General features: G+C 47.2%; 1 protein-coding gene across 3 annotated transcripts in view; it reads left to right on the top strand.

Annotated features, from left to right (window-relative positions):
• The window catches only part of PDE11A (phosphodiesterase 11A), a 1,092,065-nt gene that overhangs the window by 1,019,994 nt on the left and 56,060 nt on the right, over positions 1-16,011 (top strand). The window lies entirely within an intron of this gene.

The following is a 16,011-nucleotide window of genomic DNA, read 5'->3' on the forward strand; positions in this document are numbered from 1 at the left end:
AAGTTGGATTTACTTTGACCCTATATTTCTTGAACATCTGTTGCTTTAAAGGCAAGTCAGTTCCCATGTGTTCCCTACATTACTCACCGCACAACTGACATACTGTATTTCCGAATATTCTAATATTATTTCCAGGGGCACATTGCTGCTGAGCAGGTGCTTCTCAGCACACAATGTCTGGTACGCTCAATGTGCACTTTATGTGCCACAATCACCATCATGGTATACTTTTTGAACCTGGTTATAATATAATATTTGTAGCACAGTGGTTAACACTAGAGATGAGCGGGTTCGGTTTCTTTGAATCCGAACCCGCACGAACTTCACTTTTTTTTCCACGGGTCCGAGCGACTCGGATCTTCCCGCCTTGCTCGGTTAACCCGAGCGCGCCCGAACGTCATCATGACGCTGTCGGATTCTCGCGAGACTCGGATTCTATATAAGGAGCCGCGCGTCGCCGCCATTTTCACTCGTGCATTGAGATTGATAGGGAGAGGACGTGTCTGGCGTCCTCTCCATTAGAATAGAGATAGATAGATTAGATAGAGAGAGATTGTGCAGAGTCGCAGACAGAGTTAGTTTACCACAGTCAGTGACCAGTGCAGTTGCTAGTTAACTTTTATTTAATATAATATATCCGTTCACTTCTCTCTGCTATATCCGTTCTCTGCCTGAAAAAAAAAACGATACACAGCACAGTCAGTCACACAGTGTGACTCAGTCTGTGTGCACTCAGCTCAGCCCAGTGTGCTGCACAGTCATCAATGTATAAATTAAAAGCTTATAATTAATTGTGGGGGAGACTGGGGAGCACTGCAGGTTGTTAGCAGGAGCCAGGAGTACAATTATATTAATTAACAGTGCACACTTTTGCTGCAGGAGTGGTGACCAGTGCCTGACCACCAGTATAGTATTGTTGTATACTACTAATATCTCTTTAAATATCAACCAGTCTATATTAGCAGCAGACACAGTACAGTGCGGTAGTTCACGGCTGTGGCTACCTCTGTGTCGGCACACGGCAGGCAGTCCGTCCGACCAGAATTGTATTATTTATTATTATATACCTACCACCTAACCGTGGTTTTTTTTTCATTCTTTATACCGTCATAGTGTCATCCTAATTGTTACGAGTATACTACTATCTCTTTATCAACCAGTGTACAGTGCGGTAGTTCACGGCTGTGGCTACCTCTGTGTCGGCACACGGCAGGCAGTCCGTCCGACCAGAATTGTATTATTTATTATTATATACCTACCACCTAACCGTGGTTTTTTTTTCATTCTTTATACCGTCATAGTGTCATCCTAATTGTTACGAGTATACTACTATCTCTTTATCAACCAGTGTACAGTGCGGTAGTTCACGGCTGTGGCTACCTCTGTGTCGGCACACGGCAGGCAGTCCGTCCGACCAGAATTGTATTATTTATTATTATATACCTACCACCTAACCGTGGTTTTTTTTTCATTCTTTATACCGTCATAGTGTCATCCTAATTGTTACGAGTATACTACTATCTCTTTATCAACCAGTGTACAGTGCGGTAGTTCACGGCTGTGGCTACCTCTGTGTCGGCACACGGCAGGCAGTCCGTCCGACCAGAATTGTATTATTTATTATTATATACCTACCACCTAACCGTGGTTTTTTTTTCATTCTTTATACCGTCATAGTGTCATCCTAATTGTTACGAGTATACTACTATCTCTTTATCAACCAGTGTACAGTGCGGTAGTTCACGGCTGTGGCTACCTCTGTGTCGGCACACGGCAGGCAGTCCGTCCGACCAGAATTGTATTATTTATTATTATATACCTACCACCTAACCGTGGTTTTTTTTTCATTCTTTATACCGTCATAGTGTCATCCTAATTGTTACGAGTATACTACTATCTCTTTATCAACCAGTGTACAGTGCGGTAGTTCACGGCTGTGGCTACCTCTGTGTCGGCAGTCGGCAGGCAGTCCGTCCATCCATAATTGTATTATTATTATAATATATACCACCTAACCGTGGTTTTTTTTTCATTCTTTATACCGTCATAGTGTCATACTAGTTGTTACGAGTATACTACTATCTCTTTATCAACCAGTGTACAGTGCGGTAGTTCACGGCTGTGGCTACCTCTGTGTCGGAACTCGGCAGGCAGTCCGTCCATCCATAATTGTATTACAATATATACCACCTAACCGTGGTTTTTTTTTTCATTCTTTATACCGTCATAGTGTCATCCTAATTGTTACGAGTATACTACTATCTCTTTATCAACCAGTGTACAGTGCGGTAGTTCACGGCTGTGGCTACCTCTGTGTCGGCACACGGCAGGCAGTCCGTCCGACCAGAATTGTATTATTTATTATTATATACCTACCACCTAACCGTGGTTTTTTTTTCATTCTTTATACCGTCATAGTGTCATCCTAATTGTTACGAGTATACTACTATCTCTTTATCAACCAGTGTACAGTGCGGTAGTTCACGGCTGTGGCTACCTCTGTGTCGGCAGTCGGCAGGCAGTCCGTCCATCCATAATTGTATTATTATTATAATATATACCACCCAACTGTGGTTTTTTTTGCATTCTTTATACCGTCGTCATAGTGTCATACTAGTTGTTACGAGTATACTACTATCTCTTTATCAACCAGTGTACAGTGCGGTAGTTCACGGCTGTGGCTACCTCTGTGTCGGCAGTCGGCAGGCAGTCCGTCCATCCATAATTGTATTATTATTATAATATATACCACCTAACCGTGGTTTTTTTATACCACCTAACCGTGGCAGTCCGTCCATAATTGTATACTAGTATCCAATCCATCCATCTCCATTGTTTACCTGAGGTGCCTTTTAGTTCTGCCTATAAAATATGGAGAACAAAAAAGTTGAGGTTCCAAAATTAGGGAAAGATCAAGATCCACTTCCACCTCGTGCTGAAGCTGCTGCCACTAGTCATGGCCGAGACGATGAAATGCCAGCAACGTCGTCTGCCAAGGCCGATGCCCAATGTCATAGTACAGAGCATGTCAAATCCAAAACACCAAATATCAGAAAAAAAAGGACTCCAAAACCTAAAATAAAATTGTCGGAGGAGAAGCGTAAACTTGCCAATATGCCATTTACCACACGGAGTGGCAAGGAACGGCTGAGGCCCTGGCCTATGTTCATGGCTAGTGGTTCAGCTTCACATGAGGATGGAAGCACTCAGCCTCTCGCTAGAAAACTGAAAAGACTCAAGCTGGCAAAAGCACCGCAAAGAACTGTGCGTTCTTTGAAATCCCAAATCCACAAGGAGAGTCCAATTGTGTCGTTTGCGATGCCTGACCTTCCCAACACTGGACGTGAAGAGCATGCGCCTTCCACTATTTGCATGCCCCCTGCAAGTGCTGGAAGGAGCACCCGCAGTCCAGTTCCTGATAGTCAGATTGAAGATGTCAGTGTTGAAGTACACCAGGATGAGGAGGATATGGGTGTTGCTGGCGCTGGGGAGGAAATTGACCAGGAGGATTCTGATGGTGAGGTGGTTTGTTTAAGTCAGGCACCCGGGGAGACACCTGTTGTCCGTGGGAGGAATATGGCCGTTGACATGCCAGGTGAAAATACCAAAAAAATCAGCTCTTCGGTGTGGAGGTATTTCACCAGAAATGCGGACAACAGGTGTCAAGCCGTGTGTTCCCTTTGTCAAGCTGTAATAAGTAGGGGTAAGGACGTTAACCACCTCGGAACATCCTCCCTTATACGTCACCTGCAGCGCATTCATAATAAGTCAGTGACAAGTTCAAAAACTTTGGGTGACAGCGGAAGCAGTCCACTGACCAGTAAATCCCTTCCTCTTGTAACCAAGCTCACGCTAACCACCCCACCAACTCCCTCAGTGTCAATTTCCTCCTTCCCCAGGAATGCCAATAGTCCTGCAGGCCATGTCACTGGCAAGTCTGACGAGTCCTCTCCTGCCTGGGATTCCTCCGATGCATCCTTGCGTGTAACGCCTACTGCTGCTGGCGCTGCTGTTGTTGCCGCTGGGAGTCGATGGTCATCCCAGAGGGGAAGTCGTAAGCCCACTTGTACTACTTCCAGTAAGCAATTGACTGTTCAACAGTCCTTTGCGAGGAAGATGAAATATCACAGCAGTCATCCTACTGCAAAGCGGATAACTGAGTCCTTGACAACTATGTTGGTGTTAGACGTGCGTCCGGTATCCGCCGTTAGTTCACAGGGAACTAGACAATTTATTGAGGCAGTGTGCCCCCGTTACCAAATACCATCTAGGTTCCACTTCTCTAGGCAGGCGATACCGAGAATGTACACGGACGTCAGAAAAAGACTCACCAGTGTCCTAAAAAATGCAGTTGTACCCAATGTCCACTTAACCACGGACATGTGGACAAGTGGAGCAGGGCAGGGTCAGGACTATATGACTGTGACAGCCCACTGGGTAGATGTATGGACTCCCGCCGCAAGAACAGCAGCGGCGGCACCAGTAGCAGCATCTCGCAAACGCCAACTCTTTCCTAGGCAGGCTACGCTTTGTATCACCGCTTTCCAGAATACGCACACAGCTGAAAACCTCTTACGGCAACTGAGGAAGATCATCGCGGAATGGCTTACCCCAATTGGACTCTCCTGTGGATTTGTGGCATCGGACAACGCCAGCAATATTGTGTGTGCATTAAATATGGGCAAATTCCAGCACGTCCCATGTTTTGCACATACCTTGAATTTGGTGGTGCAGAATTTTTTAAAAAACGACAGGGGCGTGCAAGAGATGCTGTCGGTGGCCAGAAAAATTGCGGGACACTTTCGGCGTACAGGCACCACGTACAGAAGACTGGAGCACCACCAAAAACTACTGAACCTGCCCTGCCATCATCTGAAGCAAGAAGTGGTAACGAGGTGGAATTCAACCCTCTATATGCTTCAGAGGTTGGAGGAGCAGCAAAAGGCCATTCAAGCCTATACAATTGAGCACGATATAGGAGATGGAATGCACCTGTCTCAAGTGCAGTGGAGAATGATTTCAACGTTGTGCAAGGTTCTGATGCCCTTTGAACTTGCCACACGTGAAGTCAGTTCAGACACTGCCAGCCTGAGTCAGGTCATTCCCCTCATCAGGCTTTTGCAGAAGAAGCTGGAGGCATTGAAGAAGGAGCTAACACGGAGCGATTCCGCTAGGCATGTGGGACTTGTGGATGCAGCCCTTAATTCGCTTAACAAGGATTCACGGGTGGTCAATCTGTTGAAATCAGAGCACTACATTTTGGCCACCGTGCTCGATCCTAGATTTAAAGCCTACCTTGGATCTCTCTTTCCGGCAGACACAGGTCTGCTGGGGTTGAAAGACCTGCTGGTGACAAAATTGTCAAGTCAAGCGGAACGCGACCTGTCAACATCTCCTCCTTCACATTCTCCCGCAACTGGGGGTGCGAGGAAAAGGCTCAGAATTCCGAGCCCACCCGCTGGCGGTGATGCAGGGCAGTCTGGAGCGACTGCTGATGCTGACATCTGGTCCGGACTGAAGGACCTGACAACGATTACGGACATGTCGTCTACTGTCACTGCATATGATTCTCTCAACATTGATAGAATGGTGGAGGATTATATGAGTGACCGCATCCAAGTAGGCACGTCACACAGTCCGTACTTATACTGGCAGGAAAAAGAGGCAATTTGGAGGCCCTTGCACAAACTGGCTTTATTCTACCTAAGTTGCCCTCCCACAAGTGTGTACTCCGAAAGAGTGTTTAGTGCCGCCGCTCACCTTGTCAGCAATCGGCGTACGAGGTTACATCCAGAAAATGTGGAGAAGATGATGTTCATTAAAATGAATTATAATCAATTCCTCCGCGGAGACATTGACCAGCAGCAATTGCCTCCACAAAGTACACAGGGAGCTGAGATGGTGGATTCCAGTGGGGACGAATTGATAATCTGTGAGGAGGGGGATGTACACGGTGATATATCGGAGGGTGAAGATGAGGTGGACATCTTGCCTCTGTAGAGCCAGTTTGTGCAAGGAGAGATTAATTGCTTCTTTTTTGGGGGGGGTCCAAACCAACCCGTCATATCAGTCACAGTCGTGTGGCAGACCCTGTCACTGAAATGATGGGTTGGTTAAAGTGTGCATGTCCTGTTTTGTTTATACAACATAAGGGTGGGTGGGAGGGCCCAAGGATAATTCCATCTTGCACCTCTTTTTTCTTTTCTTTTTCTTTGCATCATGTGCTGATTGGGGAGGGTTTTTTGGAAGGGCCATCCTGCGTGACACTGCAGTGCCACTCCTAGATGGGCCCGGTGTTTGTGTCGGCCACTAGGGTCGCTTATCTTACTCACACAGTCAGCTACCTCATTGCGCCTCTTTTTTTCTTTGCGTCATGTGCTGTTTGGGGAGGGTTTTTTGGAAGGGACATCCTGCGTGACACTGCAGTGCCACTCCTAGATGTGCCCGGTGTTTGTGTCGGCCACTAGGGTCGCTAATCTTACTCACACAGTCAGCTGCCTCATTGCGCCTCTTTTTTTCTTTGCGTCATGTGCTGTTTGGGGAGGGTTTTTTGGAAGGGCCATCCTGCGTGACACTGCAGTGCCACTCCTAGATGGGCCCGGTGTTTGTGTCGGTCACTAGGGTCGCTTATCTTACTCACACAGCGACCTCGGTGCAAATTTTAGGACTAAAAATAATATTGTGAGGTGTGATGTGTTCAGAATAGGCTGAAAATGAGTGTAAATTATGTTTTTTGAGGTTAATAATACTTTGGGATCAAAATTACCCCCAAATTCTATGATTTAAGCTGTTTTTTAGGGTTTTTTGAAAAAAACACCCGAATCCAAAACACACCCGAATCCGACAAAAAAAATTCGGTGAGGTTTTGCCAAAACGCGGTCGAACCCAAAACACGGCCGCGGAACCGAACCCAAAACCAAAACACAAAACCCGAAAAATTTCCGGCGCTCATCTCTAGTTAACACTGCTGCATTACAGCACTGGGGTCACTGGTTGTACCACAACATTATCAGAAGGTTTCCTCTGGGTGCTCCGGTTTCCTCCTACACCCCAAAGACATGATGGAACATGAATTTACTTCTGACTAGCTGTACTTTTTGTGAGGTAGAAAATTGTAATATTGCTAAATTACATTAGTAATAATTTAAAAAAATTACAATATATATTAAGATTGAAATCCCATATAATTTATTTTATTAATTAACATTTACATAGCGCGCACATTTCCGCCGCGCTTTACAGAGAATATTTGACCATTCATATTAGTCCCTGCCCCAGTGAAATTTAAATCTACAGTATGGGGGTCATTCCGAGTTGATCGCTAGCTGCCGTTGTTCGCAGCGCAGCATTCAGGCTTAAAATCGGCATTTCTGCGCATGCGTATGCACCACAATGCGCACGCGCGACGTACAGGTACAAAGTCCTTTGTGGTTTTGCACAGGTTCTAACGAAGCTTTCAGTCGCACAGCACAACACAGGAAGATTGACAGGAAGGGGGCATTTCTGGGTGTCAACTGACCGTTTTCTGGGAGTGTTTGGAAAAACGCAGGTGTGCCATGGAGAATGCAGGCGTGGCTGGCGAACGCTGGGCTAGTGTGTGACGTCAAAAGCTAACCCTCTAACGTTAGAATCAACGCACATGAAGAGTAAGTCCAGGGCTGGTCTTGTTTTGCACAAAATGTTTTTGCAGGCACACTGCTGCACAGGCGTTCGCACTACTGCAAAGCGAAAATACACTCCCCGGTAGGCGGCGACAATGCGTTTGCATGGCTGCTAAAAGTAGCTAGCGAGCGATCAACTCAGAATGACCCCCTATATTCTCTATCACATGTACACACAGGGTGGGATATAATAAAAATGAAAATGTTGGCAAAACTTCGAAAATGCAGTTCTTTGTGTTTTGGCAGCTTCCCCATATGTACCAAGCTCTGCCTGGACCCGATGGGTAATGCCATCCTTACATGGCGATACCCTATAGAAGCCCATGGGATTCTTTTCACGTTTTCCTCTGAGAGGGATTCAATTAGATCCCTCCCAGCACCCCTTGCAGCGAATGCGATACACTGTGCATGTGCAAAAGGACTCCCGGTTCTAATCTCATTTCTAGGTGTATACCGGTGTTATTAATGCCGGTACATACCAGATAAATGGCGGGATGTTTCACATTGCAGATCTGATGCATAGTACATCCCGCCTACATACATACATACATACATACACACACACACCAGTATATTTTTTGGAGTGTGCAAGGAAATCCAGGCAAACAAAAGGAGTACATACAGTGCTGGTCACTATGCCACCATAATGAATAGTGAGAATTATTTATTATTTATTTATTAACAATTTCTTATATAGCGCAGCAAATTCCGGTACGCTTTACAATTGGAAATAATGATACAACAAAACTGGGTAATAACAAACAGTCATAGAGGTAGGAAGGCCCTGCTCGCAAGCTTATAATCTATAGGGAAATAGGCATAGATACACAAGAATAGGTGCTATCTATTGCATAGCTGTCCACCAGATTGCAAAGGTTCTTGGTGGGCTGTATAATATGGTCATACAGCAATGATGAACCGTGGTAGAGAGAAAGGGAAAGTGAAGAATGAGAAGACATGTGAGGATATGTGTGGACTGTACAGAGTGGATGCAGTTTGATAGGAAGGTTTATGAAAGTTATGTGGGCGGTTCTGGAATTTGATATGCTTGCCTGAAGAGGTGTTTTCAGGGAATGCTTGAAGGTTTGGAGACTAGAGGAGAGTCTTTTTGTGCGTGGTAGGGCATTCCACAGAGTGGGTGCAGCCTGAAGAAAGTCCTGCAATCGTGAGTGGGAACGAGTAATGAATGTGGATGAGAGACGCAGATCTTGTAAAGAGCGAAGAGGTCGGGTTGGGAGATATTTTGAGATAAGCGAAGTTATGTACGTTGCTGTAGTTTGGTTAATGGCCTTGTGTGTGAGTAAAAATAAGAATTTACTCACCGGTAATTCTATTTCTCGTAGTCCGTAGTGGATGCTGGGTACTCCGTAAGGACCATGGGGATTAGACGGGCTCCGCAGGAGACTGGGCACTCTAAAAGAAAGATTAGGTACTATCTGGTGTGCACTGGCTCCTCCCTCTGTGCCCCTCCTCCAGACCTCAGTTAGGGAAACTGTGCCCGGAAGAGCTGACACTACAAGGAAAGGATTTGGAATCCAGGGTAAGACTCATACCAGCCACACCAATCACACCGTACAACTCGTGATAACTATACCCAGTTAACAGTATGAATAACAACTGAGCCTCACTGAACAGATGGCTCATAACAATAACCCTTTAGTTAAGCAATAACTATATACAAGTATTGCAGACAATCCGCACTTGGGACGGGCGCCCAGCATCCACTACGGACTACGAGAAATAGAATTACCGGTGAGTAAATTCTTATTTTCTCTGACGTCCTAGTGGATGCTGGGTACTCCGTAAGGACCATGGGGATTATACCAAAGCTCCCAAACGGGCGGGAGAGTGCGGATGACTCTGCAGCACCGAATGAGCAAACTCAAGGTCCTCCTCGGCCAGGGTATCAAACTTGTAGAATTTTGCAAACGTGTTTGATCCCGACCAGGTAGCAGCTCGGCAAAGTTGTAAAGCCGAGACCCCTCGGGCAGCCGCCCAAGAAGAGCCCACCTTCCTCGTGGAATGGGCTTTTACTGATTTAGAATGCGGCAGTCCAGCCGCAGAATGAGCCTGCTGAATCGTGCCACAGATCCAGCGAGCAATAGTCTGCTTAGAAGCAGGAGCACCCAGCTTGTTGGGTGCATGCAGGATAAACAGCGAGTCAGTTTTTCTGACCCTAGCCGTCCTGGAAACATAGATTTTCAGGGCCCGGACTACGTCCAGCAACTTGGAATCCTCCAAGTCCCAAGTAGCAGCAGGCACCACAATAGGTTGGTTCAAATGAAAAGCTGATACCACCTTAGGGAGAAATTGGGGACGAGTCCTCAATTCTGCCCTGTCCATATGGAAGATCAGATAGGGGCTTTTACAAGACAAAGCCGCCAATTCTGACACACGCCTAGCCGAAGCTAAGGCTAATAGCATGACCACTTTCCACGTGAGATATTTTAGCTCCACGGTCTGAAGTGGCTCAAACCAATGTGATTTTAGGAAATCCAACACAACGTTGAGATCCCAAGGTGCCACTGGAGGCACAAAAGGGGGCTGAATATGCAGCACTCCCTTGACAAACGTCTGAACTTCAGGCAGTGAAGCCAGTTCTTTTTGAAAGAAAATAGACAGGGCCGAAATCTGGACTTTTATGGATCCCAATTTTAGGCCCATAGTCACTCCTGACTGTAGGAAGTGCAGAAATCGACCCAGCTGAAATTCTTCTGTTGGGGCCTTCATAGCCTCACACCAAGCAACATATTTTCGCCATATGCGGTGATAATGTTTTGCTGTCACATCCTTCCTAGCTTTTATCAGCGTAGGAATGACTTCAACCGGAATGCCCTTTTCCATCAGGATCCGGCGTTCAACCGCCATGCCGTCAAACACAGCCGCGGTAAGTCTTGGAACAGACAGGGCCCCTGCTGTAACAGGTCCTGTCTGAGAGGCAGAGGCCAAGGGTCCTCTGAGATCATTTCTTGTAGTTCCGGGTACCAAGTCCTTCTTGGCCAATCCGGAATGATGAGTATAGTTCTTACTTCTCTCTTTCTTATTATCCTCAGTACTTTTGGTATGAGAGGAAGAGGAGGGAACACATAAACCGACTGGTACACCCACGGTGTCACTAGAGCGCCCACAGCTATCGCCTGAGGGTCCCTTGACCTGGCGCAATATCTTTTTAGCTTTTTGTTGAGGCGGGACGCCATCATGTCCACCTGTGGCCTTTCCCAACGATTTACAATCAGCTGGAAGACTTCTGGATGAAGTCCCCACTCTCCCAGGTGGAGGTCGTGCCTGCTGAGGAAGTCTGCTTCCCAGTTGTCCACTCCCGGAATGAACACTGCTGACAGTGCTATCACGTGATTTTCCGCCCATCGGAGAATCCTTGTGGCTTCTGCCATCGCCATCCTGCTTCTTGTGCCGCCCTGTCGGTTGACATGGGCGACCGCCGTGATGTTGTCTGACTGAATCAGTGCCGGCTGGTTTTGAAGCAGGGGTTTTGCCTGACTTAGGGCATTGTAAATGGCCCTTAGTTCCAGAATATTTATGTGTAGGGAAGCCTCCTGACTCGACCATAGTCCCTGGAAGTTTCTTCCCTGAGTGACTGCCCCCCAACCTCGGAGGCTTGCATCCGTGGTCACCAGGACCCAGTCCTGTATGCCGAATCTGCGGTCTTCGAGAAGATGAGCACTCTGCAGCCACCACAGCAGAGACACCCTGGCCCTCGGGGACAGGGTGATCAGCCGATGCATCTGAAGATGCGATCCGGACCACTTGTCCAACAGATCCCACTGAAAGATCCTTGCATGGAACCTGCCGAATGGAATTGCCTTGTAAGAAGCTGCCATCTTTCCCAGGACTCGCGTGCAGTGATGCACCGACACCTGTTGTGGTTTTAGGAGGTCTCTGACCAGAGATGACAACTCCCTGGCCTTCTCCTCCGGGAGAAACACCTTCTTCTGTTCTGAGTCCAGAATCATACCCAAGAACAGCAGACGCGTCGTAGGAACCAGCTGCGACTTTGGGATATTCAGAATCCAGCCGTGCTGTTGTAGCACTTCCTGAGATAGTGCTACTCCGACCAACAACTGCTCCCTGGACCTCGCCTTTATAAGGAGATCGTCCAAGTACGGGATAATTATAACTCCCTTCTTCCGAAGGAGTATCATCATTTCAGCCATTACTTTGGTAAATACCCTCGGTGCCGTGGACAGACCAAACGGCAACGTCTGGAATTGGTAATGGCAGTCCTGTACCACAAAACGGAGGTACACCTGGTGAGGTGGGTAAATGGGGACATGTAGGTAAGCATCCTTGATGTCCAGTGATACCATGTAATCCCCCTCTTCCAGGCTTGCAATAACCGCCCTGAGCGATTCCATTTTGAACTTGAACTTCCTTATATAAGTGTTCAAGGATTTCAAATTTAGAATGGGTCTCACCGAACCGTCTGGTTTCGGTACCACAAACATTGTGGAATAGTAACCCCGTCCCTGTTGAAGGAGGGGAACTTTGATTATCACCTGCTGGAGGTACAGCTTGTGAATTGCCGCCAGTACTACCTCCCTGTCCTGGGGAGTAGCTGGCAAGGCTGATTTGAGGTAACGGCGAGGGGGGGACGTCTCGAACTCCAGCTTGTATCCCTGAGATACCACTTGTAGAACCCAGAGATCCACCTGTGAGCGAACCCACTGGTCGCTGAAGTTCCGGAGACGGGCCCCCACCGCACCTGGCTCCACCTGTGGAGCCCCAGCGTCATGCGGTGGACTTAGTGGAAGCAGGGGAGGATTTTTGTTCTTGGGAACTGGCTGTATGGTGCAGCTTTTTCCCTCTACCCCTGCCTCTGGGCAGAAAGGACGCGCCTCTAACCCGCTTGCCTTTCTGAGGGCGAAAGGACTGTACTTGATAATACGGTGCTTTCTTAGGTTGTGAGGGAACCTGAGGTAAAAAAGTCGACTTCCCAGCTGTTGCTGTGGATACGAGGTCCGAAAGACCGTCCCCAAACAATTCCTCACCCTTATAAGGCAAAATTTCCATGTGCCTTTTAGAATCAGCATCACCTGTCCACTGCCGAGTCCATAATACTCTCCTGGCAGAAATGGACATTGCATTAATTCTAGATGCCAGCAGGCAAATGTCCCTCTGTGCATCTCTCATATATAAGACTACGTCTTTAATATGCTCTATGGTTATCAATATAGTGTCCCTGTCAAGGGAATCAATGTTATCAGACAGGGAATCAGACCACGCTGCTGCAGCACTACATATCCATGCTGAAGCAATAGCAGGTCTCAGTATAGTACCTGAGTGTGTATACACAGACTTCAAGATAGCCTCCTGCTTTCTATCTGCAGGCTCCTTTAAGGCGGCCGTATCCTGAGAAGGCAGTGCCACCTTTTTTGATAAGCGTGTGAGCGCCTTGTCCACCTTAGGGAATGTCTCCCAGCATAACCTATCCGTTGGCGGGAAAGGGTACGCCATTAGTAACCGCTTAGAAATTACTAGTTTCTTATCTGGGGAACCCCACGCTTCTTCACACAATTCATTTAATTCATCAGATGGGGGAAAAGTCACTGGCTGCTTTTTCTCCCCAAACATAATACCCTTTTTTGTGCTAACCGGGTTAATGTCAGAAATGTGCAACACATTTTTCATTGCCGTAATCATGCATCGGATGGCCCTAGTGGATTGTATATTTGTATCATCCTCGTCGACACTGGAGTCAGACTCCGTGTCGACATCTGTGTCTGCCATCTGAGGTAGCGGGCGTTTTTGAGCCCCTGACTGCCTCTGAGATGCCTGGGCAGGCACGGGCTGAGATGCCGGCTGTCCCAAAGCTGCGTCATCGAACCTTTTATGTAAGGAGTTGACACTGTCGGTTAAAACCTTCCACATATCCATCCACTCAGGTGTCGGCCCCGCAGGGGGCGACATCACACTTATCGGCACCTGCTCCGCCTCCACGTAAGCGTCCTCATCAAACATGTCGACACAGCCGTACCGACACACCGCACACACACACAGGGAATGCTCTGACTGAGGACAGGACCCCACAAAGTCCTTTGGGGAGACAGAGAGAGAGAGTATGCCAGCACACACCACAGCGCTATATAAACAGGGATTTACACTAACAAAAGTGAATTTTCCCTATAGCTGCTTAATATACTCAGTTTGCGCCTAAATTTAGTGCCCGGGGGGGCTCTCTTTTTTACCCTTTGAGCCTGGAAACTGCAGGGGAGAGCCTGGGGAGCTGTCTTCCAGCGGAGCTGTGAAGAGAAAATGGCGCCGGTGTGCTGAGGGAGATAGCCCCGTCCCCTTCTCGGCGGACTTCTCCCGCTTTTTTATATACTTTTATGGCGGGGGATTATGCACATATACAGTTTATTAGACTGTATTATGTGCTTTTTGCCATGTAAGGTACTCTAATTGCTGCCCAGGGCGCCCCCCCCCCCAGCGCCCTGCACCCATCAGTGACCGGAGTGTGTGGCGTGCATAGGGAGCAATGGCGCACAGCTGCAGTGCTGTGCGCTACCTTAATGAAGACCGAAGTCTTCAGTCGCCGATTTCCTCCGGTTTCTTCCATCTTCTGGCTCTGCAAGGGGGACGGCGGCGCGTCTCCGGGAACGGACGATCGAGGTCGGGCCCTGTGTTCGATCTCTCTGGAGTTAATGGTGTCCAGTAGCCTAGAAGCACAAGCTAGCTGCAAGCAGGTAGGTTTGCTTCTCTCCCCTAAGTCCCACGTAGCAGTGAGTCTGTTGCCAGCAGATCTCACTGAAAATATAAAAAACCTAACAAATACTTTATTTTCTAGAAGCTCAGGAGAGCCCCTAGTGTGCAACCAGCTCGGGCCGGGCACAGATTCTAACTGAGGTCTGGAGGAGGGGCATAGAGGGAGGAGCCAGTGCACACCAGATAGTACCTAATCTTTCTTTTAGAGTGCCCAGTCTCCTGCGGAGCCCGTCTAATCCCCATGGTCCTTACGGAGTACCCAGCATCCACTAGGACGTCAGAGAAAGTATTTTATATTGAATACGGAAGAATACAGGTAACCAATGGAGGGACTGACAGAGTGGATCTGCAGATGATGAATGTCTAGCGAGGAAGATAAGCCTCGCAGCTGCATTCAGAATGGATTGTAGTGGTGAGAGTCCCATTTTGGGAAGACCAGTTTGGAGACTATTGCAATAATCAATGCGAGAGATAATGAGAGCATGGATTAGAGTTTTAGCAGTGTCTTGTGTAAGGTATGGTCGTATTTTGGATATGTTTTTTAGATACATGTAACATGATTTTGAGACAGATTGAATGTGGGGAACAAAGGACAGATCAGAGGGATGACACCTAGGCAGCGAGCTTGTGGGGTAGGGTAGATTGTCGAGTTTTCAAGAGTGATAAAGACATCAGGTTGGTACCTACTATTGGCCAGTGGAAATATAATTAACTCTGTTTTTGAAATATTAAGTTTGAGGTGGCGAGATATCATCCAAGATGAAATGGCAGAAAGGCATTCAGTGACACGGCCCAGTACAGATAGGGACAAATCAGGGGAGGATAGGTAGATTTGAGTATCATCTGCGTACAGATGATACTGAAATTCAAAAGAGCTGATTAGTTTACCAAGAGATGAGGTATAGATAGAGAAAAGCAGAGGACCCAAGACTGAGCCTTGCAGTACTCTAACTGAAAGAGGTAGCGAAGAGGAGGTAGATTCAGAGAAGAGAACACTGAAGGAACGATTAGATAGGTAGGATAGGAGCCAAGAAATAGCTGTGTCTTTAAGACCTAGGGATTGTAGTGTCTGTATGAGAAGAGAGTGGTCAACAGTGTCAGCAGATAGATCTAGATGAATAAGTAGTGAGTAATGGCCTTTAGACTTCGTAGTGACCAAATCATTAACCACTTTAGTTAGTGCTGTCTCTGTGGAGTGTTGGGAACGGAAGCCTGACTGAAGTGGGTCCAATAACTTGTGAGTTAAGAAAGTGTGTGAGTTGAGTGTAGGCAAGTCTCTGAAGTAGCTTAGAGAGACAATGGAGCTTAGAGATATTCAAAATAACAGAAATTGTACCGTGGAAACAGTTGATATTGAAAACCAATGACATTTCCAATGGCTCTTTGATATCTGGGGCTGGAAATTAGAGACCCTTGGAAATGATAAACAGGTCATATGTGAGTCGGAGCACTACTGCAACACTTTTAAAGGCTGCTCCTATAAAGGGTCAATAAAGTAGACTAGTCATCGTGCCTTGCTATTGGTTGATTCCACTTGCTGTGTCAGTACAGTACATTGCCTCTTGCAACCGCACTATCTTGGAAGTGGCACAGGCATAAGATTCGCTCAGAGACAGGAAGCCAATTAAAA

Source organism: Pseudophryne corroboree, chromosome 7, assembly GCF_028390025.1.
Source record: "Pseudophryne corroboree isolate aPseCor3 chromosome 7, aPseCor3.hap2, whole genome shotgun sequence".
Taxonomy (NCBI): Eukaryota; Metazoa; Chordata; class Amphibia; order Anura; family Myobatrachidae; genus Pseudophryne; species Pseudophryne corroboree.